Source organism: Frieseomelitta varia, unplaced genomic scaffold (assembly GCF_011392965.1).
Source record: "Frieseomelitta varia isolate USP_RPSP 00005682 unplaced genomic scaffold, Fvar_1.2 scaffold_329, whole genome shotgun sequence".
NCBI classification, from domain to species: domain Eukaryota; kingdom Metazoa; phylum Arthropoda; class Insecta; order Hymenoptera; family Apidae; genus Frieseomelitta; species Frieseomelitta varia.
Window position 1 is genome coordinate 248219 of NW_025110067.1, and position 6260 is coordinate 254478.

The window sequence follows — 6260 nt, forward strand, 5'->3', positions numbered from 1 at the left end:
AATAAAAGGTTAAAAAAAAAAAAAAAATAATTAGAAAACAGAAAAATAAATAGAAAATGATAGAAAATCAAATAAAATCTGAAACTAATCTTAAAAAAATACACATCAAAATGTGTTCAATATTTTATAATATTCTGCATTTCGTAATATTTTTTTTCCAAATCAATTTCATTCTTCGTTAAGTACTTTGACTGGACATTGAAATCGCGCGATAATAATAATGTATAATACGTTACGCAAACTATCACAAGTCGATAACAATGAGTCAATCGAATGTTTGCCATCGCGTATCGAACAGAAATCACCAACAATAATTCTAACGTGTATTCGGAATCGAATATTATTATCCTCACTTTCCCACACTTCCCATCCCGCTATATACATACATAAGTCCCTGTGGATAGGTAGGTAGTGGCATGTGCCTAGATACATGCACGCAGCAGGTACATTAAATGGTTGAAGTTCAAGTGTCGAGTTCCCGAGAGTTCTTCTATCTCGCGAGCAAGTTCGGCGAGTGTTGGCGCTCGATAAAAGTGTTTCTCTTTTCCCCGGTAGTTTATACCGAAGCCACCGCCGAAAGTTTCAGCTTCTTGACCAGGCGGTTACGCTTTCTTTCGCTCGTTCTTGCGATACCTAGACCACCCACAGGACCACCGATAACAATGAAATCGCGTGCCGCGTCTTGAAAGTGGCCGCCGGAATATTAATAATTCACTCTTACGTTCAGCGAGCAACAGTGATTTATTTTAGCCCGCTATCGAGCACTCGTTTTTATGCTCTCCTCTATTTTCAATGGAATCTCACTCGGAAGTTTCAGCTTCTTCACACGGGGCTGGCGTTTCTTCTTCTTCTTTTTTCTGCGGTTTTCGGACCGATAGCAACAACGAAATCACGTGTTTAATGAATGATGAACTTGATTTTTGTCGTGCAGTGTTTGGCGTACGTGCATTCTCTCTCATTTTCGGATAAGGATAATTGTGCATAACCTCCGAGAGGAACTGTTGCGACGAAGGATCTCCTCAGAACGAGATTCAAAATTTAATCAAATCTTGAGTTTAAGATAATTTGATTAATCATTATTGAAAACAGTTCTCAATACAATGAGTACAATGCACTGAATGCTAGAATATGGAAAAATGGATTTTTTATTAAATGTTTCGAAATAACTTGATGAAAGAATTTCTATTATACAGATTCTAAAATATCCGTTCTCCACGAGAGAACACTGTACAAGAGTGTTTCTAAGTGTAATACTCCTTTCCATAAAAATTCCACGAAAATATTATTCCATACATATTCCTCCAATACATCGAATATTATATCGAATATTGAAATATATTCAACGTTATTCCTTTATATATACGAAGTATCTAAGTTCGAGCAGAGTTGTTTTAAAAACCGATAGAATTTGTTCATTTTGATCCTTGATTTATACGTAGAATATCTTGATTTATTAATAGTAATTTAAACATTGTAAATATCAATAATATTAATTAAACATTAACAATAACTTAAACATTATAAATAACAATAATTGTTAATTAAACGTTAACAATAATTTAAACATTATAAATAACAATAATTGTTAATTAAATGTTAATGATACTTTAAACATTATTAGTAACAATAATTATTAATTAAACATTAATAACAATTTAATTAATAATAATTTAAACATTATAAATAACAATAACATTAATTAAACATTAACAATAATTTAAACATTATAAATGACAATAATATTAATTAAACATTAACAGCAATTTAAACATTATAAATGACAATAATATTAATTAAACATTAACAGCAATTTAAACATTATAAATGACAATAATTGTTAATTAAACATTAATAATAATTTAAACATTATAAATGACAATAATTGTTAATTAAACATTAGTAATAATTTAAACATTATAAATAACAATAATATTAATAACATTCAAAACATTAATAATAATAACATAAATATTAATATTAATAAGAGTTGTAAACACAATTAATATTAATAACAGTCAAAACATTAATAATAATTTAAACATTATAAATAACAATAATATTAATTAAACATTAATAATAATTTAAACATAAATAACAATAATATTAATCAAACATTAATAATAATTTAAACGTTATAAATAACAATAATATTAATAAAATTCAAAACATTAATAATAATAACATAAATATTAATATTAATAACAGTTGTAAACACAATTAATATTAATAACAATCGAAACATTAATAATAATTTAAACATTACAAATAATTACTTAAAAAATAATAATTTAATTTTTTACCGACGAACAACAACGATTCGTCCCTTTTCGTTTCTTCCTCTGTTTGCACCGTTGTTTCTGTACGAACGTGAAACAGGAATCTGCATGAATTCATCGTACCGAAAAATTGGGCTAAGTCCACTATTAACGACTAGAACCTACCAACTTTTGATCGTTTTATCTTATTAAGTTAGGCAGTCATTATTCCTCGAGACAAACTTCCACCTGCCTCCGTTACGCTGCCGAAGGAGAATTTAAAAATTAGTGGGAGAGTTTTAAACGCGTTTGGAGGGGAGGAAGAAGAAGAAGAAGAAGAAGAAGAAGAAGAAGAGGAAGCTTCTAGCCGAGTCTCTCCACGCGGAGGGATCATCGGGTTCGCTGCAATTTTTGAAAATGAACACGTAATTCGGTAATGAACACCGAACGAGATTTCCGGCGGTTCCCCGAGCGACTTCACCTCGCTCGAAGCATCGATCCTGGAAGATTGATTTTCAATTATGAGAGCACTTTTCAGTGTTTGTGTTTATGATTAATTTTCACGGCGGGCAAACGAGAGTGGCGGAAACGCGAGCGATAAATATCGCCGGTGCCGAGGCAACACATTTTCGCCTAACTAGAAATTAATCCCACCTTGTGAACGCGTTTTTCTCCGAATGGCTTGGCCGAATTGGCTCGTTGAATCTTCAGAGATTATAGATATACATATTTTTGTCACGGACGCACCGTCGGACATTTTATAAACGAAAAAGGGGGAATCGATCGAACTGGCGATCGAATCTCTTTTTAATGGAACAAGCGGCAGGCATCGTAGAAATTTCGACAGAGTGAAAGAAGGGAAGTTGGTAGCCGGGCATTCCTGAACGAAAAGAGAATGTATTGACAAATACCTCGACTTATTAGAAGTTTTTCGAGGAAGTTTTCGAAAGTTTCCCGCTGCTTTTCATTCTGTCGAAAATTTTTATAACTCGGCGTGATAAATAATAATACAGGAAGCTACTCTGAACTATCGGCAACGTGATGAAGAAATAATCGCGAAGAAATGTTAAATGCCTATAGTTAGTGTTCGATGTTCTATCCAAGATCATGAGATAATTAAATTATATATCAGCTGAAGAGTCTGAAGTCACTGTTTTCTTTTTTCAATTTTCAGTACTTGTCGTGAACTGTCGTGTATACGTATTATGTAATATGTATACGATATATAGCAGAGTCTTTATTGTATAAAGTATGTTTTATATTTACTGTATTTAATTACATTGTATTTACGTATTTACGTATTTATTGCATTGTAGCTGTATTTATTGTAAATGCAACAATTTATATTGCATAATGTTTATATAATTTATATTATACAAATATAGTACTTGTAGATTATAATAATATAATAATATATAATAATTATTATAACATTATCTGTGTATTATTATTACATAATATAATAATTACTATAATATTATATGTGTATTATTATTATAGAATATAATAATTACTATAATATTATCTGTGTATTATTATTATATAATATAATAATTACTATAATATTATATGTATATTATTATTATAGAATATAATAATTACTATAATATTATTTGTATATTATTATTATATAATATAATAATTACTATAATATTATCCATATATTATTATTATAGAATGTAATAATTAGTATAATATTATCTGTATATTATTGTTTTATAATATAATAATTATTATAATATTATCTGTACATTATTGTTTTATAATATAATAATTACTATAATATTATCTGTACATTATTGTTTTATAATATAATAATTACTATAATATTATCTGTATATTATTGTTTTATAATATAATAATTATTATAATATTATCTGCATATTATTATTGTAATGTAATATAATAATTATAATATTAATATATTAAACTATATATTACATAAATATATACATTAGTGGAAATATTAACACATTTACTTTCTGGAATCTCTTTAAATACTATTTAACTCTATACTTCAGCCACTGTGATGTATTTCCAGACACCGTGAATCGACAAATGACGAAAATGGCACACACGCACAGTTTAATTCGATTGAATTTTTCAACGAGCGCTTTCACACGCGAATATTTTGCCACGTGTTCTCTATTATTCTCTGTTATTCGGAGTTAAGTGCATGGGCAACATATACACGGCGACAGGCGTGCACGCAGCTGTAAATACACACGTAGAAACGCGCGTGAAAAGGTGGCGCGGAAAAGACGGACACGAGGGATTAAAAATATGATTCACTCGGCGGCCATTACGGATAGCCACGGACAGCTATAACCGGCCTGAGAGTAATAAAGCGGAAAAACGGCGGGATACGGTTAGCATAAAGCTATGGGAGGGGAGGGCGAATCGGGCCTGAAATTTTCACGCGATATGCTATTTACACTCGCCGCTGCTCGGCCCTACCGGGCAATCTTCTAACGTTCAATTCATACGTTCGTGCATACGTTCACACTCGCAGAGAGGGAACGCGCGTGAGAACGGTAAATTAACCGTGGCGCGTCAAGCGGGAACTTTATAATCCGGAAATTAAAGGTGTATTATATCCGGTGGAGGAGGAGGAGGACCGCGGAGGGCGATGGCGATGGCGATGGCGATGGCGATGGCGATGGCGATGGTGAGCGTGCTACTGACGAAAGGTACAGGCGTTTGTGGCAGTGGTAGTGGCGGCGTAAGGAAAAAGAAGGCTGGAGGGTCGAGGCATGCTTGAAGGAAGTAAAAGGAAGCGGCGGCAAGAGGCGACCGAAACGGGAGGAGGTGGCAAAAGGAGGAAGAGCTCGGTATACGGGAAATAGAAGAACTGTGCGAGGCCGAACTACTAACTTTTCTTATAAGATCTAAAGTTTCCGCGTGCTAAGACCCTTCTTCCTTTTTCCTTTTGCTACCCGTTCTATTCTTCCTCTCATCCCCTCTCCTCTCCACTCTCTCGTCTCGCTCGCTTTCCTATATCTCCTTTTTCGTTATCCTTTTACCCTTTGGCTTAGCCACTGACGCAACTACCCGACCGTCCAATATACAAGAAGCGTCCGTAACGAACAGAGAGAGAGAGAGAGAGAGAGAGAGAGAGAGAGAGAGAGAGAGAGATGAGGAGAGAAATATTAGAACCTTTAAACGTTCTTATTAGATTAGACTGTGACTGCAGAGACGAGGAAAGAAGCAAACATTCGGTCAATTTTATAGTGTTTCAAAGCTCGTCGTTGTGAAATTTACTTTTTGCCGACGTTCTTTCGTAGGTTTCAGTATAATGTCGGATGTAATATACGGGTAGTACGTGAGACACAGAGAGACGTATCGAGCGATACTGAAACCTTAGGATCACACTTTTGATTTGTAAAAGGATGTTTCGAAGTTCAAATCTTCCTGTCTTTAGTGGTATTCTTTCCGATTTGTGTCTGACGAGTTGGTCAAAAAGTAATTGCGTTCTTTTTCTTTTTTTCTAATATGTGCGTTTTGAAACTACGTTTTAAATCTTGGTACCTTGATCGTTCAAGGTTGTTGTAGAAAAAGAAAATGCACGATCTCGTTGACGACTGTTGAAAATCAAAAGGGAATATTCCCATCGTATGTTCGGAAAGAAAGAAACTTATCTAACATGTACGATGAAGAAGCCTTCGAACTACGGTAGCGTCAGAATTCGTTTGCTAGTGATAATTTCACTACTATCAAATTGTTCTTGGATCCTTTCTTCGTCGAAAAAACTAACACGTAATCACAAAGTTTTGCCTAAAAGATAGCAAAAATTAATAATAAAGTTTTTGTTTCTCGTGAAAAATTCGCCTTTTATTTACACATTTAAAAAAACCGCCAAATATATTTTATTTTATTATTTTATTTTAATTTTTATAATATATTTTTATAACATAGTTTATTTTAATTTTCGCTTATTTTAATTTTATTTTAATATTTTTATAATATATTTTATTGTAATTTTTATAATATATTTTATTTTAATTT